This window comes from Scyliorhinus torazame, chromosome 1, assembly GCF_047496885.1.
Source record: "Scyliorhinus torazame isolate Kashiwa2021f chromosome 1, sScyTor2.1, whole genome shotgun sequence".
In the NCBI taxonomy this organism is placed as follows: Eukaryota; Metazoa; Chordata; class Chondrichthyes; order Carcharhiniformes; family Scyliorhinidae; genus Scyliorhinus; species Scyliorhinus torazame.
In genome coordinates, this window is record NC_092707.1 from 265,529,361 (window position 1) to 265,555,520 (window position 26,160).

The 26,160-nt window shown below is 45.0% G+C and overlaps 1 long non-coding RNA gene across 3 annotated transcripts in view; it reads left to right on the plus strand.

Annotated features, from left to right (window-relative positions):
• LOC140421246 (uncharacterized) overlaps positions 1-26,160 on the plus strand; it is a 115,261-nt gene that overhangs the window by 74,731 nt on the left and 14,370 nt on the right. For 2 of the 3 annotated variants that reach the window (XR_011946701.1, XR_011946703.1), the window contains exon 3: positions 3,720-3,927. The exons of the other annotated variant lie outside the window; for it this stretch is intronic. This is a non-coding gene — a long non-coding RNA (uncharacterized lncRNA). The remainder of the gene's footprint in view (positions 1-3,719; positions 3,928-26,160) is intronic. 3 annotated transcript variants of the gene reach the window in all.

Here is a 26,160-nt window from a genome sequence, read left to right on the forward strand (position 1 = left end):
TCTGATAGCGTTATACTGTGCAATGCTGCCACTACTGTTGACCACTGCTTTTTCTCCTGTCTGCTTCACCCAGTCTGGCTACATTGTATGACAATTACTGCTCTTGCTACTTAATTTCTTTGAGGTACCTTTGACAAAGACTGCCGCAAATATCCCTCTCCAAGTCCCCAAGTCTTCTTACATATTGTAATAATTTCCTGATAGTCCATTAATATATGAAGGTGGTTTGGGTGGAGAAGATCCTGGTTATCATATCCGGTTTTGCTTGAATGAAAAATTTCCCTGAACTTGGCAAGGAACGCGGGGCAGGTTCAAACAATGTCTTAAAATTGCGGGCATTATTTACAGTTGTATGTATGTATCATTCAAAGTTCTATAGTTTGTAGAGGCGTACCTATTGTGTGCTCTCATGCGTTTGTTGGCAGTTTCTTGACTAGCATATTGACAAAGTCACTTAGTATGTGTATGCCAGTTTTTCAATGTTCTGTGGGATGCTGGGAGACAGTGTTTGACCAATTTTGAAAATTGTCAATCACAAAGAGCACTTTTTTGCATACTGCACTCCTCCTCCCTTTTTGTATTGAAATGATTTAACTAGAATGTGTTTTTGCTGAAACACACGGGATCTTATATCATAGAATCTCTATAGTGCAGAAGAAGACCATTCTGCCTATTGAGACTGCATCGATCCTGCAAAAGAGCACCCCACCCAGGGTCACTCCCCCGCCCTATCGCTGTAACCCCCCTAATCTTTGGACACTAAGGGTAAATTTAGTGTGGCCAATCCACCTAACCTGTACTCCACACAGACAGGCATCCTAGGGTGGAATTGAACCTAGATCCCTGCCATTGTGAGGCTGCAGTGCTAACCACTGTGCTACAGTGCATCCACCTGAGAGGGTAGCCAAAGCCTCAGTTTGATGTCCCCACCGAAAGACAAGCATCTCTGACAGTGCTGTACACCCTCGCAACTACACTGACGTGTCGGCATAAATTTTATGATCAAGTGATTGGAAAACGAGTCAAACTCACAATTTTTCTGAGCTACAGGTGAAAGTATTTGTATTGAGCCATAGATGACATTATAGAGATCAATGATGTTCAGTATGTAATTTCTAAGAGTAATGTTGGGTTAAAGATCCTCTGCACAGCGGGAGAAAAGAATTGCAAGTCTGCACCTTGAACCTGTGATTTAGAGTCCATTGCCTGTTCTGAGACCATATGGACTTGCTCAGTACTTGAGCAATAATGTAACCAATTACAAAAGTGTACCGTCATCACGAAACACGTGGCTTCTTGCGTGATGGATCACACCTATTGCCTCTATAAAGTGAATAGCAACGTAAACAACAAAACAATGCATTTGTGTACCACTGATGCATTAAAATGATAAAGCAATGTGTTACAACACCCTAGGCTAGTGTGCAGTCAATTCTAGCCCCACTTGTCCTGGAGTCGAAACACGTGAGAATTAGCCAATAATGCTTAGAAACATACCTGTCATCTTTGGCCCTTAGCTACCCCAGAATTACAGTCACCAGATTTGTAAATGTAAGCACAATTACTGTTTATTTATAACAAGAACAATGATGAAATATGCAGCAAATACAACTGGTTAACTATTATCTAATACCTAATTTCCACTTTAACCTGCCCCACCCTTTATTCACACACATACTACAGACAAGCACAGAGGGGTGGAAAGGGGTAAAACCTGAAGTAAAAGGAAAAGACTCTTGGTTTCAGATGATGGCTTTTAGCACACCTTTCCTCACAGCAAGCTTGCTGGTTGAAATCTGGGTAGCGCATTGGTTAGCACTGTTGCTCCACGGCGCCAGAGTCGCAGGTTTGATTCCCAGCTTTGGGTCACTGTCTGTGCGGATCTGCACAGTCTCTCTGTGTCTGAGTGGGATTTCTCCGGGTGCTCCGGTTTCCTCCCACAAGTCCTGAAAGACGTACTGTTCGGTGAATTGAACATTCTGAATTCTCCCTCCATGTACCCGAACAGGCGCTGGAGTGTGCCAACGAGAGGCTTTTCACAGTAACTTCATTGCAGTGTTAATGTAAATCTACTTGTGAGAATAAAGATTATTATCATTGTTATTATGATCATGTTTGCAGCCTGTACTGGTCAACTCTGTACATTTATTCATTCAGATTCTTTTCTGTTTCAAGAATGCAGCACTCACAGATTTTCTGGAGAGAGATAGCAGGTTCTGGTCTTTATTTACACAGCCTGTAATGCTTTTCCTGTAAGTTCCAAAATACAGCATTCATAGCAGCCTTTCTGGAGAGACAGATAGCAGTCATCGCAGCTTTTCTGGAGAAAGTTAATGTGTTGCGAGAATCAAAACGGAAACTCCCTGGGACTCTGAAAAGCATTCCACTGAGATATAATCCAATCACCACCAGTTGCCGGGCAGAATGCGGCTCTTTGGCCCAATTCATTAACCACCAGCCAATCAATCAAACTGAGTCCCCCCATCTCTCTCTGGCACTAACAAGTCTGCAGCTTCTGTTTAAACCAGCACAAGGTAGCAACGTGATCTCTCCTGCAACTTCTGGATTCCTTTGCTTGAATTAAGATACAGGCTGCTTGCCTTAAAGAGGTATGTCCATTAATCACCCAAGGATCAAAAATGTAACGGCAAAATAAACAAAAGGCGAAATAAGGGAACACACAGGAAGGACCCTTGTAAATGCCTCTATCCATAAAACCTAAAAAGAAAATGAAGAGTGCATTCTAATATCAAAATATGATAGGAAAAAGGCTGTGGAGGCTCAGTCATTGAGAATAGTCAAGACTGGGGTCGATAGTTTTCTCGATATTAAAGATATCAATAGTTATGGAGACAGTGCAGGAAAATGCTGTTGAGCCTGAAGATCAGGCATGAATGAATTAAATGGTGCAGCAGGGTTGAGAGTCTGAATGGCCTACTCCTGCTCCTATTCTCTATGTCTCTGAGTGTCAAATGATTTTATTCAGAATTTAGTTCATTAACTTGCATTACTTTCCACATTTTCTAATCAGGGGCCCCTAATAAAAATCGGCTCTGAATGTTAAGAGGAAATTTTCACTTAAGCGCGTTGTTTTGAGGTTCATTGTTTGTTCCCAGAAATGTAAATCTGCAATTTGTTCATCTGCCCACTAAAATCGACCGTGTATGTTTGTATGATCTGTTAGAGTCATTTTACAGAAAATACTTTACAAGCTATTGCTGCAAAATCATTTTTTACGTTGTTTTATATTCCTCAGTCAGTTTAGTTACGTACAACCATGTGTAACACAAACTAACCGCACTCATTGTGCCCGGAGTTCAGTTCGATTGTCTGACCCTCAACGTGAATGGAGTAGAGTTAAGCATTTTGGATTTATATTATTTTTCACCCAGTTACTCCATCGATATAATGTTCTGTTTGGCTTAGTAACTTGTGATTTAGCTTAAAAGACTTGAGCCTTTCATCCTGCGACATAGTCAGGATTACAGCACTTCACATCAATTAGTCCCCATGAGTTAATATCGCTGGGTGAAACGACATTGGGCTCCATTAGAAACAATTTGGCAGCTTCATGGGAAACTGCCAGTGAAAGAAGGGGTCTGTACACATATTGTGTTTTGTTATCTCTCCTCGGGTTAGATTACTTCATTTATTCAGTCTTCGCAGACAATAGATGTGTCAGGCATACCGCAGTAATCCTTTTACCCCATTCTGCTTAGAGTGACACCCGAATGAAGAGGTGCGGTGTTGGAGACTATCAGTTTCTTTGGAGAATGCTGACAAGAATCTAGGCGAGTGCAGAAATTAAACCGGATTCATTAAGATCTATTACGGAGACCGTGTTCCTCATTGCTTTGAAAGCCTTATGGACTTGCAGAAAAATCTGTGTATGGAGACATTCTTAATAAGGGTTTTTGCCCTTTGCAGGTTTGTGGTTATTTACTTATTACATACCTCTTATGTTAGCAATTATCTGTAATAACTGAAATTAACAATGAGATAGGCATCATTAAACTTAAGTCAGATCCATAGCAAATCTCTAAACACCAGTAAACATATTACTATAAACAAAGATCTAAATATAAATTGCATCAGCGCAACTTCAGTTTAAATCCTCGTAATTGGGAAGTGTGCACAGATGGGAAGGTCAATCGTACAGTACCTATCATTGGCAGTACCGTAATGCTGCTAACCCAGTAGAAGACTATTTAAACTTGCGTGTTCAGTGTTGGCACAGTGGACAGAGGTACGACATTGTGCCACCGGTATAGCTGTGGCCAGAAGGTGCAAAGTTTGACGATTACTCTAAGTTGCCTAATCTGAGCCAAGCCAGTCGTTCACGTGCTTTAAATGTACTGAGAGTCCCTGAGGTACAGAGAAATAAGACAATCAAAGTTTGTGCCCTCGATTGCTGGTGAGTGGTCCCTGCTGGAGAGAATGCACACATGGCACCAGATTCAGCTGTGCCCCATCCACAGACAAAGACCCTGAGAACACTGTTTTGGGTTTTGGTGCACATAACAGAATCTTGAGGGGTGGGGTGGGGGGTGGAGTGGGGGTGGAGCGGGGGTGGGGGGTGGATGGGGGTGGTTGGTGGAGGGCGTGGGGGGCTTCCCTGGTAGTCTAGTAGTTAAGATTTGGTGCTTTCACTGCTGCGTGCAGCCCGGGTTCGATTCAGTCATGGAATGCTGAGTTTATTGATCTTGTGCGACTGTTTAAAGGGATGTGAGTCTGCATCATCACCCGTGAGAACGGTATCCTGGTTTAGTTAATTACACTTCCTTGGACCTTTCGTCTTAGCTACAGTGTCCCACCAGGATTGTCATCCCCTGCTATTGTTGTTTAATTTATGGATCATCTGTATATTTTTAAAAAGAGTATAAATGCCTTGGGTGACAAGGGGCTGCTGGTATCCAGAGATCTGTAGCAATGGAGGGGAAAAAAAGGCCCTTACAAATAAATTGACTTACCGCAGTGACCTGAAGTTTCACTTGTACAACTTTCAGCCTACCATTATCAATTGATAGACATTGTTCTCACTTGGGAGTTTTGCTGATGATCAAATTTCTGCTTAGAAGTAAATGCACACTGTGTTTTCTGTTTGCTTGTCATGGCATACATGCTCTCCCACTCCTAGGAATACACTGCACATACCGATGATCGGAGATTATCGGCAAAGGTTGGTATGGGTTGGGATTAGCCAAGTAGGCAGAGGGTGGCTGCTGGTGACAAACAACTAAAACTCTACAGCTTGGCAGCACATGACACTAGTATCACCCTGACACTGGACTCCAGTGAGAGGTTTATTCCCCCTTCTTCCATCAATATGAGAGTCTGGTTGGCCACAGAGCAGTGATTGTGATGTCATATAATTTCTTGTGCCGCTGAATCCAGGTTCCTGGAGCTATGTTGTTCATTGACAATGATAACTATCTGTTAAGTGAGCAGGCAACACAGAGTTTATTGCCTGTCTGCTTTGGAAAGGATGGGCGCTAGTTAATCCCTCTTTGTGATCCCTGCCCTCTCTTTCTCATGGGTTAATGAATTTTGCTCCATGCTTTGAAAGTGACTTTCAGATTACATTACACACACCGTTCCAATATTAACAATTTAATAACAAGTGATATAAGATTGACTGAACTATTGGATTATTTAAAATGACAACCACTATGGTAATCAAGGATAAGGGGAAATCCTTAGGGAGTTCTGGTGATTACAGAATACTACAATATTGCGTCTTCCCATCTCACTTCTTTAATCGAGGCTTGATAGTTTAGACCTGAATTTTAATAGAAGTGGTTGAAGAAGGTACCTGAGCTGGAGGTGCTTATGTACATTGTGAAAAGGATTTTGACAAAAACAGAGTTGGAATTGTGATTATTAAATGACTGAGGAAGTGCAAGCTTAAGTTTGTGGTGTTTAAAAACAATTTCGACTTTGATGTTCGGAGAAGATTTGTCTGGTCCAGCAATGTAAAATGTATGGGTCAATGTAAGCAGCCTACCTGGAGGCAGAGAAAATGAAGCCCTGCAACAACTGGTATGACCAAAAATATTCATATTTATCGGAAGTTGCATTAGGAAGTGTGAAAAACCAGTGAGTAGAACATTAGAACATTACAGCGTAGTACAGGCCCTTCGGCCCTCGATGTTGCGCCGACCTGTGAAACCACTCTAAAGCCCATCTACACTATTCCCTTATCATCCATATGTCTATACAATGACCATTTGAATGCCCTTAGTGTTGGCGAGTCCACTACTGTTGCAGGCAGGGCATTCCACGCCTTACTACTCTCTGAGTGAAGAACCTACCTCTGACATCTGTCTTATATCTATCTCCCCTCAATTTAAAGCTATGTCCCCTCGTGCTAGACATCACCATCCGAGGAAAAAGGCTCTCACTGTCCACCCTATCCAATCCTCTGTTCATCTTGCATGCCTCAATTCTCTCTCACGAAAAGAGCCTTAAGTCCCTCAGCCTTTCCTCATAAGATCTTCCCTCCATACCAGGCAACATTCTGGTAAATCTCCTCTGCACCCTTTCCAATGCTTCCACATCCTTCCTATAATGCGGCGATCAGAATTGCACGCAATGCTCTAAATGCGGCCGCACCAGAGTTTTGGCCAGCTGCAACATGACCTCATGGCTCCGAAACTCAATCCCTCTACCAATAAAAGCTAACACACCGTACGCCTTCTTAACAACCCTCTCAACCTGGGTGGCAACTTTCAGGGATCTATGTACATGGACATCGAGATCTCTCTGCTCATCCACACTGCCAAGAATCTTACCATTAGCCCAGTACTCTGTCTTCCTGTTATTCCTTCCAAAATGAATCACCTCACACTTTTCTGCATTAAACTCCATTTGCCACCTCTCAGCCCAGCGCTGCAGCTTATCTATGTCCCTCTGTAACTTGTAGCATCCTTCCGCACTGTCCACAACTCCACCGACTTTTGTGTCATCTGCAAATTTACTCACCCATCCTTCTACGCCCTCCTCCAGGTCATTTATAAAAATGACAAACAGCAGTCTGCAGCTAGATTCACCAGTGTCATAGAGGAACATGAGGAGGCCGTTCTGCTCCTCGAGCCTGTTCCATCATTCAATTAGCTCAAAGCTGACCTGTATCTTAACTCCACTTACCCAACCTAGCTGCCTGTTCCTGAATACCATCACAAAAATCACTCAGTCTCAGTTTTGAAATTTCTACTTGACCTAGCATATTCAGGGAGAGAATTCCATATCATTTGTGTGAAGGAGGCCTTCCTGGCATCATCTCAGAATGGTCTGACTATAATTTTAAGATTGTGTCCTCTTGTCCTGGACTTTCCAATCAGAGGAAATAGATTCACTCTCTATTTTCCCTTTCAATTACCTTAAAAACCTAATTTAATCACCTTAAACTAAATCCGTAAATCTTTATTGATCCATTGTGTCTGCAACCTCTGAGTTTCTAAGATGCATCGGTTTCTGCTGTTGGACTTTTAATTATGTAGTCTGAATCCTCTAGCTCCCTAAACTCCAACAAATCCACTGCCCAGTCTCCCTTGGTTAAGGACGACCATTCTGCCCCTTTCTCCACACCAACTTACAATAAGAGCGATGAAACAGAATAACAAAATATCAGTTCTATAATTTGTACTGTCACAATCAGGCCCTGGCATCTGCTTTTTTGTGTTAATTTTCCCTAGTTTTCAGTCTTAGCTACGTTGGTTTCCCCTGTACCACAAGTACTCATTAATATTTGACCAATATGTAAAGGTAAAGTTCCATTCCTCTATTTTTATAGCATTCCTAAAGTTTGTTTTCCATCCTGGAAGTGCCTCTCCTTCTTGTTCCACCATTGCTGGGATCCTAGCCACACACAATGAAACAAGTTTCTGGAGAGAGCGTTAAAAACATAGAAATAAAGTTTTGGGCTTCACGTTGAGTCCCATCTGTGTATTTCCACACTATGGTGAAACTGTGCTGAAAGGAAGATAATTGCCTGTCATGGACGAGCAAAGCATTCCCTGGTGCAGATTCTAGTTATCATTATTCCCAAGTCATTTCATAGTAAGAAGCATGTGCCGAAAATACAGCTTTAAGCTTGTGCTTAAAAACAGGATGGAAAGCAAGTTTTGAAATTAACTTTTCTTGATTTCTTAGATGTATTTGCTTCTTCTACTCTTTCCATGATGTTTGAATTTATTCCTGTACAGATATCTCTCTCTCAATATAAAGGACTGGAGCTGGATTCTCCGCACCCCGACACCAAAATTGCGGCCGGCGCCGGGGCGGAGAATCCATTTCCGCGCACGAATCCGGGACTGGTACCGGTTCCCTGATTCTTCAGGCCCCGAAAAGCGAGTACTGCGCGCCGTGTATCCCCTACCTGCGGCCATTGCTGGTCATTGCCCAGCCATTCTCCGCCCCCGACTGGCTGAAGTCCCGACGACGTGGATCTAATGTGGTCCTGTCGGTCAGAATACTAGTGTGGCAGCTGCGGACTCAGTCCATGGCTGCAATGGTCGGGGGCGGGCCGAATCGAGGGCAAGGGAGACCTTATACGGCAGCGGGCTCATTTTGTGTGGGCAGTCCGGGTCGGGTAAGCGGCCGATCGGGTGCACTATTTGGAGGGTCCAGCTCCAAATGAGCCCGTCATGGAGTACGGTGCGGCCAGGCCGCCGCCGAGTGCATGTGCGGCCTCTGACCCGGATGTGCGGCAAAATCTGCGAGCTTCCCGACGGTTCACTACTATCCCCCTGCGGGGCTATGAATAGGTGGCCCTTTCACACCAGTTTTTCTATCATGAAAGGCCACAGTTTTTACGATGACGTGGGGACATCGTCCCAAAAACGATGAATCCAGTTCCTGGATTTTCAATCAGAGCAGAATGAATGGTGCTCTCTGCTCATCACACTAACAGTTGTCCATAAAGGTTGCGTGGGTTTTAGAGCACATATTTGATTGAATCTGGCATCTGATACAGCGTGGTGTTCTTTGCAGGGCACCCATCGCATCTTTGAGTAAAACAGAAAGCTCTTTAACCAATGAGCTTGGACAGTCCTTACTGAGCCATGCATTGTCTAAACTAGGAAGTACAAATTAAATTTAAATCATGGGCAGGACATTTAGTAAAATGTGGCAATAAAGAATGGGATTCAGAGAAAGGGTGAGTTCAAAGAGATAGACAGAAAAAATAAATTCAAAAAATGTTAACTTTCACTTTATTTACATCACCAAAACGAATTACCTTCCAAAGGAATGAAGCTCCACACTTTAAAAATTACATTTTCACGTGAGGGAGATTGCTTGATGTTAATTATCACTTTTTTCTCAGTTAAAAACTCATTTACTTCTGAATGCATCAGCCAGAAAAACGTTTGCCAAATTTAGTGGTAAAATACCCCAAATTAAAGCCATTGCATCAGTGTTAAGTATATTAGTGAAAACTGCAACAGTGCATCCTATGGAGGAATGGTGTATGTCTGACAGCAATGTTTGGATTTTCACATTGGAAGTCAGACGTTGCTGTTATGTTTACTCTGTTTCCACTGTGAGTGCTGTTAACCCTGCAATTATTGTCCATGCAAAATCTAGCCCTTTGTTCATCCTTGATTCCTTTTTTTGTTGCCATCCTGCAATTGCCTTGGGAGCTTAACTTCCTGTAAGCATTTGAGCGAATATATGTAGCAATTGGAAGGTAGGCATGGGACAAATAATAACACTATTGTAATAACATGTAGCCATCTGTGGATTGGAACAAGTCTGCATCAACCCTGTGAAAAAGCATTCCACCTGGACCCACTCCACTGACGTATTCCCATAACCCCACATAACCTGGACATCTTTGGGCGATCATGATAAGGAGATATTTGGAACTTGGATCCCGAAATGAGGTTCAAAATGTAGCAGGCAATTTAGCGGTTAAAGAGACTGAAAGAAAGGACTGCTAGCAGCAGGCTTTTACCTTGTTGTATTCAGGCGTAACCTCATTAGTGGGAATACACAGGATGATCTACTCAAGATCAATTGCCATTTGGGACAACCTTGTTTGACAAGCTATTAACCCATTACAGAGTGTGATGACCCATTTGTTCATCAATGAAAAGGTAGTTGCATATGAATGGAATAACTCTGGGTTTTTTTATGTAAAGGATTGGGCAATCAAGCAGCGCAAATTACAATTGATAAGTTCCAGTCTGGACATACCAGAGGAGGACCTTGGTTTGAAGGGCTGGGTAGAGCTGAGAGAGAGAGCGAGAAGAGAGACAAGTAAAAAAAAGAAGGATGTGAGCAGCCATGAGACAAGTCATGGATTATGCTCGACAGAAAAAGATGTAAGCAGCCACCGAGGAGGTCATGAAAAAAGCCAGAGAGAGAAGGTTTTGGAAAAGGGTTCTGAGTGAATGTTCCTTACAGAAGAACGTGTTTCCTAAATACAAGTGTTGCCTTTGCCTGTATATGTAAGTGGAACTAGAGCTGTATCTTCATGAAAAATGTTGTTTGATGGGAACTAGTGTTAAGGTTAAGAAACAACATGTAATCTGTTAGTGGTAGAGTTCAAGTTTAAGAGTTCAAATATTGTTTACTTTTCTTTCATTTTAATGAAGTTTGTTTATAAAATAATCAAGTCCTATTTCTTATATTATCACTCCCAGAACGAATCGATCTTTCTGCACCGTCTTAAAACTTTAAAAAGTTACGCATCTGGTTCAATCTCTTCGCCATTGTTGGGTGCTGACCAGGCGTCTGTATCAGGACACTAAGGGGCAATTTTAGCATGGCCAAACCACCTAACCTGCACATCTTTGGACTGTGGGAGGAAACCGGAGCACCTGGAGGAAACCCATGCAGACATGGGGAAAACGTGCAAACTCCACATAGACAGTATCCCAAGGCCAGAATTGAACCCGGGTCCCTGGCACTGAGTTAGCAGTGCTAACCACTGTGCTACCATGCTGCCCTTCTGTTGGTTCAGTTGGTATCATGGCCCACATGCATCTCTCCATAAGATAAACTTAACCCAGGCTGTTCAGTTGGCAGTACTTTCGCTTCTGAGTCAGGAGGTTGTGGGTTCAGACAATTGAACATCAAAATCTGGATTGACGCTCCTGAGCAGCAATGAGGGAGTGCTGCACTGATGGTGGTGATGACTTTCAGGTGCAACATTAAACTGAGGCTCCATCTGCCCTCTCAGGTGGATGCCATGTCCTGGCCAATATTTACACCTGAATAAATGCAATAGAAACAGACTATCTGGTCATCATCACCTTGGTGTTTGTGGGATCTTGCTGGGTGCAAACTCATAGTTGTGTTTCGGACTGTACAACAGTTCCAAAATACTTTAAAAAAAACATTTTGTAAAGGCATTTATGATTTTATAATAACAGAAAGTACAAAAACAAATGTAAACATAATTTAATACACATTGCATAATTCTTACATGTATGTTTGCTATTCAGAATAAGTGTCAAACTCAAATTTAGTAGTGTTAATAAAATTAGTTTAGTTCTTCAAAAGAGCTTTATGTGTCTTTGTGATCACTACGCCTTCCATCCAGGAAACCCCTCACAAAGATCACCACACTCCTATCATCATTCACCCTTCCAATCTCTCTTGCCGTCACCTGCTTCCTCAACTAGTGCACTAGAATCCTGCTCGCTTTCTCCCCGTACTCATATACCACCCCACTGGCTCTACACAATTGTCCTGCCGCCTTTCCAGTGGACACCAGCCCAAACTCCATCTGGAGCCTCTGCCTCTCATTTAGTAACGCCCCCTCAGGCGTCACTGAATATCTCCGGTCCACCTTCAGAATGTATTCCAATAACCTCAGCCTCTCAGCCTGCCCCACATGCCAGAAGCAAAATAAATTCCCTCCATAACCACGACTTTCAGCGCCTCCCACAGCATGGAGGCAGAAACCTCCCCCGTATTGATCAGCTCCAAATAATTTCGGATGGCCACCCTCACCCTCTCACAGACCCCTTATCCACCAATAACCCCACATCCAACCTCCACTGCGGCTGCTGAATCTCCCCCTGCACTACCCGAAAATCAACCCAGTGTGGCAGTCGTGAGAGACCACGATCGCCAAATATTCCAATCCAACCACCCCTGCCAACAACGCCTTGTCTAAGACAAAGAAATCAATCCGGGAGTACACATGGTGCATGTGCAAGAAGTAAAAAAACCTTCGCCCTCAGCCTCTCAAACCGTCATGGGGCTGCCCCCTCCCCCATACATTCCATAAACCCCAACAATTCCTTCACCAGAGTTGAAACCTTCAGGGACCGAGGACACGACCGGTCCAGCCTAGGAACCAGAACCGCATTAAAATCTCCCCCCACAATCATCCACCGGGTGTCTGGGTCTGGAGCCTTCCCTGGAACCCTCCTTAAGAAATCCTCATCATCCCAATTTGAGGCATATGCATTCACTAGTACCACAGGCATCCCCTCGAGCTTGCCACGAACCATCACAAACCTACCCCCCGGATTGGTTACAATATTGCTGACCTCAAAGACCGCTCTCTTGTTGATCAGCACCGTCACCCCACCACATCTTCATCTCCAACCCCGAGTGTAACACCTGCCCCACCCAGACCCCCCTTATCCTTGTCTGGTCCCCCAGCCTCAGGTCCGTCTTCAGAAGAAACACAACACCACCTTCAAATTTGTTAAATGTGCGAAAACGCGTGACCTTTTGACTGAGCTATTTAAACTACATATGTTCCACGTAATCAACTGGGTCGGGGAGCTCTGCCACGCCCCCCACTCCCTTCGCCAACCACGCATAACTCCTCTTTCGCCAGCTCCCCCAGATCCACGATTTGTTTACCCTCTGGCCATTCTCAAGATGTCCACCATCATCATCTCTCAACCAACTGTGTCACATCAACACCACCCACATCAGCATTCCTCCCCACCCCCTCCCCCCCTGCTCCACCCCATAAACAAAGACAAAGAAAACCCAACCACCCCTCCCCTTTTCCCACTCCCTCCACAGGTCGACCCCCCACTTCACTCCCATTAACTAGCCAACCAGCTAACATGGTGGCCCCCACTTTGGGGTCTCCATCTGCACCCTTCCCCCAACCGCCCTTCATCTGCAGATCCCCCAAACCAGTAAAAAATACACATACCCATTCCGCACCCATATTCATTAAATACAATAATACACCCATTGTCTAAACCCACATTCCCCACTTTAGCATCTCCAAAGTTAAATGTCTTCACACACCTCCCAGTCCATTGTCTCTCATAAATTTACTTGCCTCCTGCGGCGTTTCAAAATAAATCTCTAGATTCTGGTGTGTGATGCACAGTCGAGCAGGATACAACACCCCAAATTTCACCCCTTCTTTGTACAGTGCAGCCTTAATCCAATTGTAATCGGCATGCCTCTTCTCCAACTCCGTACCCAGGTCCTGATAGATTCTCAGCATGTTTCCCTTCCAGGTACACTTTTTTGTTGCTTTGCCCACCTTAATAACTTCTCCTTATCAACAAAACGATGCATCCGCACCACCATCGCCCACGGTGGCTCCCCGCGTTTGGCCTCCTCGTCAGCACACTATGCATTCGATCCACCTCGAGGAGACAGTCAAAGACCACCTCCCCTACCAACTTCTCCAACATATTCGCCACATGCTTTGCAGCCTGCATTCCCTCGATCCCCTCAGCCAGCCCCACGATCCGGAGTTTCTGCCTCATGGAATGGTACTCGAGGCCCTCCACCTTCTCCCTCAACCTCTTATGGCTGTCCACCATGAGCACCATCTCCATCTCCCGCAAGGCCAGCAGGTGCTCATGCTCCTTCATCTTCTGGAGTGCCAGATCCTGCACATCTAGCCTCTGCTCCATTCTCTCGACAGCCATCCTAAGCGGATCCACCGCCTTTGCTAGGCCTTCTGAGGCCTCCTGCCTCTGCTGCTGGAACTTCGCGCCCAAAAATTCCACAAGTTGTTTGGCAGATTACTGGGCAGGCAACGATGCCCGCACCCTCCGCCATATTTCCCTTTGTCGCACCTCGAATGAATTTTCGCTCAAGCCGCTGCCTCTTACTTGTTACAGTCCTTGTCTGGTAAGTCATAAACTGGGCCCACCGTTGGAGTACTTCAATTCCTAAGTGCGCATGCACCTCACACCAGCAAACACCCCCTAAATCGGGTGGGAAAGGACCAAGAGATTCCACCTTCAGCGGGAGCCACCAAATATGCGACCACTTACACCATCGCCGCCACCGGGCGACCCATTGCGTAAAGGTTCAGGGCTGCTGTGATTTTCATGGCCACAAGGAGTGGGTGTCCTCCAGCACCGCCTGGTACTAAGTCAGCGAGGATATGGCTCAGATGCCGCAGTCTCCATGGTGAGACAAAGTCTCCTATGGCACATGCAATAGGAGTACACCCTCCATTTCCTGTTGCGCTTTCGTGCCCGTTCTACGACCAGAGTGGCCTCCAGCCCCTGAACCTGCCCTACCGTCCCCTGGTCCCCTGCAGCTGGGTCTTCCCTGGGTGCCGCTGCACGCTGCTGCTGGAGTCTGTGCTTCTCCAGCGCTGTAATAAGAAGAATAGCCAGGACTACTGGCTCCATTCTAATATTGCTTGGCTAGCCGTGAGACATCAGACAGTGTCACTTCAGACCTTGTGGTGCTCACCATGCACGGAAAGCCTCAATGATGCCCATGGACACTGCATATTCCCTCTCCAGGGACATTCCTCCAGGGTCAGCAACTCCACAGTTTTTGCCCCCCATCCCTGCAGGCTGGACACCCTGCTGCCTTCTCTTTTAGGGTCTCATCCACCCAGCCCAAAGGTCCACTCCTTGACTCTCATCACACCTCACCCCTACTCCATGTGGCCTGTAACCATCCCATACCTCCTTGCCACAGACATCAGACTAACACAGCCTTCTAAGTATTTTTAAACAACACAGACAGCAGACTTCAGGACCATCCACACCAGCTGAGCCCCATTCCCAGAAACCCTTGACCCTCATTCCCCAGAACTGTCCCCCCTCCCACCCCCCTACCCCCCACCGCCTCCTCTGGGACCAGCCCAAGCCCCATTCGCCAGAGCTGGCCAGTGGCTCTGTCCTCAAGGACACCCTGGTGTTCTGGTGCTAGATAGAGACAATAGTGTTCACTCCCTTCCTGGCTCTTGGAAATCATGGTGCCAGGTACCCATTTTTAATGAACAGTCATAACTCGTATCTGGTGGGTGAGAAGATTCAATGAGGGCTGAGGATGTGACGTTAACCATGCGAATGGTATTATAATAGATTCAAATTCATGTGCATTTCACCATTGAGGAGAGTCTGGGGAGGTCACATTCTGAAACCTTACCGGAGCAACTTCTGTTTTTGGCCTCTTGGGAGATTTAGCAGCAAATCCGAGATTTGCGCCTCTATGGCTATTATAGCAGCTAAATCTTGCCTGTATGGTGGGGTTTGCAGTACTCCTGCCGCAGGATCTTCTGGGTTCAGCTGAAAGCAATGCCCTGCGGCGGGTTCGCCAGTGACAGGATGGGCGAGCCATACAAACCGCTGTAGACATTGACAGGACCGGAAGATCCCGCCAGCAGCCAATGATGAACTGCTTCCTGCGCCGGAAAACAAGCTGCGTGAGTCCTGCGAATCCCACCTGTTACATAAATGCAAGTCTTTCTCATTCTTTCGTTCAGGCAATTATTGCCCTATCAGTTCCCCAACCATCCTGAGTTAAGGGACAAAAGGAGTCACTAATAGTGTCACCAAGTGAACCTAATCTTCCCTAACCTGGATACCACTGTTCAACTCTGCTCTGCCAGGACCACACAGTAAACCATCCAATTTTCATTCCATTGAAATCCATTGCATGGATATCAAGATATTCCATAATGAATGGTTGGACCATTCTTCTAGATGCCTGCCAGATAACACTGTGCTATTCTTATGCTTGGATCAATTATGGCAGTGGGAGACCAATGTAAAGAATACTATTGCCAAAAGAAATACAGAAATAAACTGAGGTCACAAAACAATGAAAGTTCTCTATTATTACTTGCTTGCTGTTTTTGTGGCATCCTGGGCAAGTTCACGGTCAATTCTAGCCCCACTCGACCCGGAGTCACAACACAAGTGTATTGACCAATAATTCTTAAAAAAGACACAAAGTCTTTGTCCCTTGGCTGCCCAATAATTACAGTCACCAGGCTTGTAAGTTTATGCACAATTATTGTTTATTTATACCAAGAACTACTGTGAAATATGCGGTAAATACATTTGGTAGCGACAAGCTAATATGTACCACCCACTTTAACTGTTCTATCTTCTACCCATAGACACAAGACAGACAAACACAGAGGGGGGAAAGGGGTGAAAAGTAATAAGGAAGAAAGTCAAAAGTTAAGAATCTTTGCTTCCGATGGTGGTTCTTTTAGCACGCTTTCTTCACAGAAAGCTTGCTGATTAAAGTCTCCGGTTTACAGCTGATAATGATCTTCTTTGTAGATTCATTCACTCACAGGCAAACAGGCCTTCTGGTAAGAGACCTTCTTGATGTTCAACTTTGCTTTCGATGTTCGCATTCAAGCCTCTATCTTTCTGTAGAGAGAGTTGGTTGGTTCTGCTTTGCCTTTTATGAAAGAGAATTGGTTACTACTGGACTCTGCTTGTACATAGATTCATGAAGGCTCTCTGTCAGTTCAGAAACACAGCCTTTCAGGAGAAAACAAAGACGAAAGGATAGCAGACCTTCCCCAGGCTGCCAGGAGTCAAACTGAAACCAAACTCAATCTCTGAAAAATATTCCAGTGGGAGCAATCCAATCACCACCTGTTACCGGGCAGAGTACAGCCTTTTGGACCAATTCATTGGCCACCAGCCAATCAATCGAACTGAATCCTCACCAGTGCCAGGCCACCTGCAATCACCAGTTTAAACCAGCACAGCCTTCCGGATTCTTCTGTTTGAATTAAAGGTACAGGCTGCTTGCCTTAAAATTAGATGTATGTTAATCATCCATGGATCAAAACGTAAAAGCAAAAATAAAAGAAAGGGAAAATAAGCAAATAACCATGGAATAACAGGAAGGACCCTTACACTGCAGTTCCAAAGGCATCCGAATATGAGCATACAATGTTTTTTCCCGACACTTGCAGAAGGAACAGAGAACCCGGAAATGTTTATTATTGCCTCCAAAAGCTGTAGGTTCCATCTCTTTTTGGGCACAAACATTTTCAGCCCAACTATGCAGAGCAACAATAGAGCTTGTTAGAAAAACAAAGTGCTGGAGAAACTCAACAGGCCTGGCAGCATCTGTGGAGGCAAACAGAATTAAAGTTGGAGATTTTAATACAATTAAAATTAAAATTATTTGTGTTTACTTTTCTCTCTGAACTCCCCCTGTCTCTGAATACCATTCTGCATTGCCACATTTGTTTCCATTTACTGCACATGATTTAAATTTAACTTATACTTTCTAGTTTAAACTTTGCATGTCTCAGTAAGGATTGTTCAATCTCATTGGTTGAAGCGCTTCACTGTTTCTTTATTTACTCACACATGCAACAGAAATGGGTCATTTGGCTCACCGAGGCTACTCTGCAATGAGATCATGGTCAATCTGATTTAATCCTCAACTCCCTTAACACTGAAATTATGCCCTCTGGTCCTAGACGCTCTCACAAGGGGAAACATCCACTCAACATCTACCCTGATAAGCCGCCTGAGAATCCTACATGTCTCAATAAGGTTGCCTCTCATTGTTCTAAACTTCAACGAGTACAGGCCAAAACTTCTCAACCTCTTCTCATAAGAGAATCACTCTACACCCGGGATCAACTTAGTGAACCTTCTCTGGACTGCTTCCAATGCCAGGATATCTTTCCTTTGAAAAGTGGACCAAAACTGTTCACATTATCCCAGGTTCTAACTGGTGCCTTGTATAACCTTAGCCACACTTCCCTATGTTTATACTCCATTCCCTTTGAAGTAAAGAACAACATTTAATTTGCCTTCCCTATTACTTGCAGAACTTGCATGCTAAGGTTTTGTGATTTATGTCAGAGGACTCCCAAATCAATCTGAGTTGCAACTTTCTGTATTTTTTCTCTAAATAAATAATACTCAGCTCCTTTACTCTTCCTACCAAAGTGCATAACTTCACGTTTTATTACACAATATTTCACCTGCCACGTTTTTACCCACTCACCTAACCTGCCTATATCCCTCTTGGGGAGCCGGTTTAGCACAGTTGGCTAAACAGCTGGTTCATGATGCAGAGCGAGGCCAGCGGCACAGGTTGAATTCCCGTAGCGGCCGAAGTTATTCATGAAGGCCCACCACCTCAACCTTGCCCCTCGCCTGAGGTATGGTAATTCTCAGGTTAAATCACCACCAGTCAGCCCCTTAAAGGGGAAAGCAGCCTATGGTCACCTGGAACTATGGCGACTTTACCTTACCTTACCAATATCCCTCTCTAGACGCATTATGTCATACTCACCACTTGCCTTCCCACCTATTTTTGTGTCATCTGTGAACTTGTCAATAGTACATTCACTTCCTTTATCAAAGTCATTGATATATATTGTGAATAATTGCGGCCCTAGCACTGAGTGCTGGTTGTGCTAGTCACAGGTTGCCATCTTGAAATGCCCCTCTTATCCCATCTCCCTATCTTATATTGGTTAGCCAATCCTCTATCCATGCTTATATACCACCCCAAAATCCATAGGCTCTTATCTTATTAAATAGCCTTTAGTATGATACCTTATCGAATGCTGTACGCTGCAACAGATGCTAGCTCCAATCAAATCTCTGTTCTTAAGGCCCACACAAACATCGTGGACATCTGTCAGTATGATGAGCGGAGAGCACCATTCCTTTCACTTCTGGAGTTCCGAGGAAGATTTGGATTGGATTCAAAACATTAACTCTGCTTCTTTCTCCATAGATGCTGCTGAGGTTTTGCAGCACTTTGCGTTTTTATTTCAGAACTCGAGCCACTGCAGCATTTTGCTTTGAATCCAGCTTGTTGATCTGGTCCACAGGGGGTTTACCAGGTAAAAACCAAAACTAAAATTGTCAGCTGTGACTTTGAAAATCGGAGAATCCAACAGTTTTTGCACTGCTGTGCAATCTATCTTGCTATGGGAATGGGGCTTATTCTGCAGTTTCAGTGCTCCATGTTTAAATGCAGGTCTGCTTCAAAAAGCAGTTGTGCATTATCAAGAGGGCCTCAATGCCTTGGTTTGGCTGCACTTTGTCTCTTTACCTGGCCTGTGGCACGAAGGCACATTTTAACTTGCTTAAGTTTTATATTTTGGCAGTCAAGAGAAACATAGCACGTACCACATGCCGCTTATATGAGTCCCACATGTAAAGTTTTGAAAGAAACTGGATTTCCTTCGTGTGTGCTAAACTACTTACTGACATGAATGCCTAGCCCAAGGGACCAGATTTTCCCCAGTGTGTAGCTGTTGTGTTGAACTTCATTGAATTTCAAAATCGTAAGCTCCTCGCTCCATCAGCTGCAGCTTCTGTAGGACCTCATCTTTGTTAAAATCTACTTCCTGAAGCAGAAGCCATATTTATAAAACGTGCTATGACAGTAAAATATGACACCATTTATTCAGTGCTGGGGAAAACCCATTCTCTACAATCTCCTGACACCCGTGATATGTGGATTTTAACAAATACCCTATACTGTGTCCCATATTACTAGCTGTGGGGCAGCATGGTGGCGCAGTGGGTTAGCCCTGCTGCTTCACGGTGCCGAGGTCCCAGGTTCGATCCCGGCTCTGAGTCATTGTCTGTGTGGAGTTTGGACATTCTCCCCGTGTTTGTGTGGGTTTCGCCCCACACCCCAAAGATGTGCAGGGTAGGTGGATTGGCCACGCTAAATTGCCCCTTAATTGGAAAAAATGAATTGGGTACTCTAAATTTTTTTTAAAAACCTTACTAGCTTGAAACTGATAGGAGTAATCTATAGGCCACCAAATAGTAACATTATGGTGGGGCAGGCAATAAACAAAGAAATAACAGATGCATGTAGAAATGGTACAGCAGTTATCATGGGGGATTTTAATCTACATGTTGATTGGTTTAACCAGGTCGGTCAAGGCAGCCTTGAGGAGGAGTTTATAGAATGTATCCGCGATAGTTTCCTCGAACAGTATGTAATGGAACCTACGAGGGAACAAGCGGTCCTAGATCTGGTCCTGTGTAATGAGACAGGATTGATTCAGGATCTCATAGTTAGGGATCCTCTCGGAAGGAGCGATCACAATACGGTGGAATTTAAAATACAGATGGAGGGTGAGAAGGTAAAATCAAGCACTAGTGTTTTGTGCTTAAACAAAGGAGATTACAATGGGATGAGAGAAGAACTAGCTAAGGTAGACTGGGAGCAAAGACTTTATGGTGAAACAGTTGAGGAACAGTGGAGAACCTTCCAAGTGATTTTTCACAGTGCCCAGCAAAGGTTTATACCATCAAAAAGGAAGGACGGTAAAAAGAGGGAAAATCGACCGTGGATATCTAAGGAAATAAGGGAGAGTATCAAATTGAAGGAAAAAACATACAAAGTAGCAAAGATCAGTGGGAGACTAGAGGACTGGGAAATCTTTAGGGGGCAACAGAAAGCTACTACAAAAGCTATAAAGAAGAGTAAGATAGATTATGAGAGTAAACTTGCTCAGAATATAAAAACAGATAGTAAAAGTTTCTACAAATACATAAAACAAAAAAGAGTGGCTAAGGTAAATATTGGTCCTTTAGAGGATGAGAAGGGAGATTTAATAATGGGAGATGAGGAAATGGCTGAGGAACTGAACAGGTTTTTTGGGTCGGTCTTCACAGTGGAAGACACAAATAACATGCCAGTGACTGATGGAAATGAGGCTATGACAGGTGAGGACCTTGAGAGGATTGATATCACCAAGGAGGTAGTGATGGGCAAGCTAATGGGGCTAAAGGTAGACAAGTCTCCTGGCCCTGATGGAATGCATCCCAGAGTGCTAAAAGAGATGGCTAGGGAAATTGCAAATGCACTAGTGATAATTCACCAAAATTCACTAGACTCTGGGGTGGTCCCGGCGGATTGGAAATTAGCAAACGTGACACCACTGTTTAAAAAAGGAGGTAGGCAGAAAGTGGGTAATTATAGGCCCGTGAGCTTAACTTCGGTAGTAGGGAAGATGCTGGAATCTATCATCAAGGAAGAAATAGCGAGGCATCTGGATGGAAATTGTCCCATTGGACAGACGCAGCATGGGTTCATAAAGGGCAGGTCGTGCCTAACTAATTTAGTGGAATTTTTTGAGGACATTAACAGTGCGGTAGATAACGGGGAGCCAATGGATGTGGTATATCTGGATTTCCAGAAAGCCTTTGACAAGGTGCCACACAAAAGGTTGTTGCATAAGATAAAGATGCATGGCATTAAGGGGAAAGTAGGAGCATGGATAGAGGATTGGTTAATTAATAGAAAGCAAAGAGTGGGGATTAATGGGTGTTTCTCTGGTTGGCAATCAGTAGCTAGTGGTGTCCTTCAGGGATCAGTGTTGGGCCCACAACTGTTCACAATTTACATAGATGATTTGGAGTTGGGGACCAAGGGCAATGTGTCCAAGTTTGCAGACGACACTAAGATAAGTGGTAAAGCAAAAAGTGCAGAGGATACTGGAAGTCTGCAGAGGGATTTGGACAGGCTAAGTGAATGGGCTAGGGTCTGGCAGATGGAATACAATGTTGACAAATGTGAGGTTATATATTTTGGTAAGAATAACGGCAAAAGGGATTATTATTTAAATGATAAAAAATTAAAACATGCTGCTGTGCAGAGAGATCTGGGTGTGCTAGTGCATGAGTCGCAGAAAGTTGGTTTTCAGGTGCAACAGGTGATTAAGAAGGCAAATGGAATTTTGTCCTTCATTGCTAGAGGGATGGCGTTTAAGTCTAGGGAGGTTATGCTGCAATTGTATAAGGTGTTAGTGAGGCCACACCTGGAGTATTGTGTTCAGTTTTGGTCTCCTTACTTGAGAAAGGACGTACTGGCACTGGAGGGTTTGCAGAGGCGATTCACTAGGTTAATCCCAGAGCTGAAGGGGTTGGATTACGAGGAGAGGTTGAGTAGACTGGGACTGTACTCGTTGGAATTTAGAAGGATGAGGGGGGATCTTATAGAAACATATAAGATTATGAAGGGAATAGATAGGATAGATGCGGGCAGGTTGTTTCCACTGGCAGGTGAAAGCAGAACTAGGGGGCATAGCCTCAAAATAAGGGGAAGTAGATTTAGGACTGAGTTTAGGAGGAACTTCTTCACCCAAAGGGTTGTGAATCTATGGAATTCCTTGCCCAGTGAAGCAGTAGAGGCTCCTTCATTAAATGTTTTTAAGATAAAGATAGATAGTTTTTTGAAGAATAAAGGGATTAAGGGTTATGGTATTCGGGCCGGAAAGTGGAGCTGAGTCCACAAAAGATCAGCCATGATCTCATTGAATGGCGGAGCAGGCTCGAGGGGCCAGATGGCCTACTCCTGCTCCTAGTTCTTATGTTCTTATGAAACACTGGACATACTATAAACCTCCATTCCACTTCACTGCACATACTTATTACCTTCATATTTATTCACAAAATTACATTCAGTGCTGCAAAATGTTTTGCATATCATGGCAAACACTGAAGTTCTTTGCTTTACCAATATTTCAGCAAGTTCCAAAAAAAAAGCTAAAGGAAGGACTTGCGTTTATAGCATCTCTTTCATGGCAACAGAATGTGTCAGTGTTTTACAGCAAATAAAACCGTTAGACCATAAGGTGTGGAAGCAGATGTCGGCCACTCGGCCCATCGAATCTGCCATCATTCAATGAGATCTGAAGCACCTTTTTTGTGAAGTCGGAAATGGGACTGCCAATATGTGCACAGTAAGGTCCCACAAATGGCAATGGGATAACGACTGGAACAATTGTGGTTCACAGAATCACAGTTTTGTTATGGCGCAGCAGGAGGCCATTTGGTCCACCGTTTTTGCACCAGCTCTCTGCATGAGCAACTCACTGGGTTCCATTCTCCGGTCGTCGTCTGCAAAACCTGCATATTCTTCCTTTTCAGATATCTATCTAATTCCCTTTGGAATGTGTGGGTTGAACCTGCCTCCACACAGTCTCAGGCAGAGCATTCCAGACCCTAACCACTTGCTGTGTGAAAAAGCTTTTCCTCCCATCGATATTGCTTCTTTTACTAATTATTTTAAACCTGTGTTTGCTCATTTTGGAACCTTTCATGAGTGGGAACAATTTTCCCCTATCTACCCTGTCCAGACTTCTCGGGATTTTTATTTCTGTAGTTTGGTGGTTGGCTGAGAGATTAATGTTGGCCAGTATTGAGGAAGAGTAACTTTGTCAAAAAACCACAGATTCCAAGATTTGAGTTTGATTACATCTCCAGATGTTGCGACAAATGTGACATAAATGGCCACATTGGTCAAGGAATAGGGAATGGAAAACTTATCAGGGTTTTTACTATTGATACCTATCCAGTCCCCTGTTCTGGACCATGTGCACGGGTAAACATTGGGTGAGGACTGGGATCGCTTATGAAGGATAATTAACCATAGAACAGACCTTTTGGCCCAACCAAACCATGCAAGCATTAATCATCCACATGAGTAAATTGCTGTAGTTCCATATGCCGATTCTGTTCTGATATTCATTCAACCATTTTCCCCTTATCCCCTAGCTAATCTAATCTTGAATGTTAATATAAGCTTCTGCCTCAACTATGAACCCTGGAAATGAATTCTGGAGCCACACAACCTTCACCCGTTGTTCCAAGTCTCTGACATTTAATCCTATGTCTATGACCTCAATGGCCCCTCAATGGCTGGCTAATGGTTTCATATTAGAAAATGCATCAACCACCTGCTTGCAAAGTTGAAACTCGTTGAATTGTGGACAAGTATTGACCTGGTTTGGAAGTTAGCTGTGAGAAGAGATTCAGGGTAATGGGCAAGTTGTCTAATTTGTAGAATGTTTCTCGTGGTGTTCTGCAAGAAGCTGTGTTGGGTCGTTAACTATTCACTACATTTAATAACAACTTAGATGATGAGATAGGAAGCCACAAATCCAAATTGGCAATGACACATACGTAGGTGTGTTTCGAGGAGAGATTAAACAAACTAATACTATATTCCGTGAAATTTAGAAGATTAAGAGAAGGCATGATTGAAGTTTTCAAAATACTAAGGAGTTCAGATCGATAGATATTCAGAGGGTGGGATTCTCCATTTGCTGATGGCGAAATCGGGAAAAATGATTGGGCGGAGAATTGGTTCCAACATCAAAGTTGTGGCAGGCGCCTATTTGACACCAAATTGCAATTCTCCGTCATCGACAGCGGTGTCAATGCAGTCCAGAACGCATGTACAGTAAACACCATTTGCATATCATTAGCGGTCCTGAGCGGGTATTCTCCGGTGCCTCCGGGATTCTCCACCTCCGATGGGCAGAGATCCCGATGGCAAGGTTCACTTGTGCTTTTAAAAATCGTGAAACCGACGTCACAGCTGCTGAGGGAGAGAGAGGGGGTACGGAAAGTGTCCAACTTCGCCTTAGTTTGCTGACAGTTGTGCCGTTGGCTGGGGGCTTCTGCCACGGCCAGGGGAGTAGCGGGAGGTGGCCAGGAGGTGGGCTGCGGGATCGGGGTGGACGGGTACGAAACAACATTGCCGCAGTTGGAAAGGCAGCCATGTAGATGCTCACCCTGCTGACAGCCCACTGTGAACTTCGGGCCATGGGTCGTATAGGTGTCCTCCCAGGCCCCCCAGGCCTTCTGGCCCCAGCCGACCCATCAGCTGTATGGGCTTGTTCCAGCACAACCAGTGCCATCTTGTTGGCTGGCATGAGTGTGTGTGGGGATTGTAATGTGTGTATGCGGCTGCAGCTTGTCAACCTCCCGAGTGTCAATCACGGACCCGGCGAATCCCGCACCATTTTGCATTGGAATTGATTGAGTTCCATGTGACGTCAGTGCTAGACCCTCCACAGAAAGTGAATTGGTCCAGGTTCGGCGCCAGTTTTGTTGTCGTGAAAGTCAGCGAATCCTGCCCCGTTCTTCTCACAAAGAGTGGTGAGTGTTTAGAACTCACATCCACAAATAGTGCTGGCTAAATTGTTAATTTTAAATCTCAGATTGAACATTTTCGTTTGGCCAAAGATATCAAGGGATACAGGCCAAAGATGGATATACATGGCATTCAAAATCATGATGTGGAGATGCCGGCGTTGGACTGGGGTGAGCACAGTAAGAAGTCTTATAACACCAGAGGGGGGTTGGACAGAGTAATAGGGAAAAACGTTTGCATTTATCAAAGGACCGAGAATGAGAGGACACAGATTTAAAGTGAGTTGCGAAAGAAGCAAATGTGATGTGAGAGAAACGTCTTTTAACACGAGTGGTTCAAATCTGGAATGCTGTGCCTGAAAGTGTGGTGGAGGCTTGTTCAATCATGGCATTTGAGGAATAGAAAAAATGTGTAGGGTTACGGGGGAAAAGCAAGGGAATGGTATAGAGACCTGGGGCGTCATTCTTCGACCCCCGCCGGGTCGGAGAATGGCCGTTGGCCGCCGTGAATCCCGCCCCCGCCCCCGCCCACGCCGAAGTCTCCGGTACCGGAGATTGGGCGGGGGCGGGAATCGGGCCACGCCGGTTGGCGGGACCCCCCGCTGGATTCTCCGGCCCGGATGGGCCGAAGTCCCGCCCAGAAATTGCCTGTCCCGCCGGCGTAAATCAAAGCTGGTATTCACCAGCGGGACCAGGCGGCGTGGCGGGCTCCGGGGTCCTGGGGGGGGCGCGGGGTGATCTGACCCCGGGGGGTGCCCCCATGGTGGCCTGGCCCGCGATCGGGGCCCACCGATCCGCGGGCGGGCCTGTGCCGTGGGGGCACTCTTTCCCTTCCGCCTCCGCCACGGCCTCCACCATGGCGGAGGCGGAAGAGACTCTCCCCACTGCGCATGCGCGGGAAACTGTCGGCGGCCGCTGACGCTCCCGCGCATGCGCCGCATTTCCGCGCCAGCTGGCGGGGCAACAAACGCCATTTCCGCCAGCTGGCGGTGCAACAAACGCCATTTCCGCCAGCTGGCGGGGCGGAAATCCCTCCGGCGTCGGCCTAGCCCCTCAATGTTGG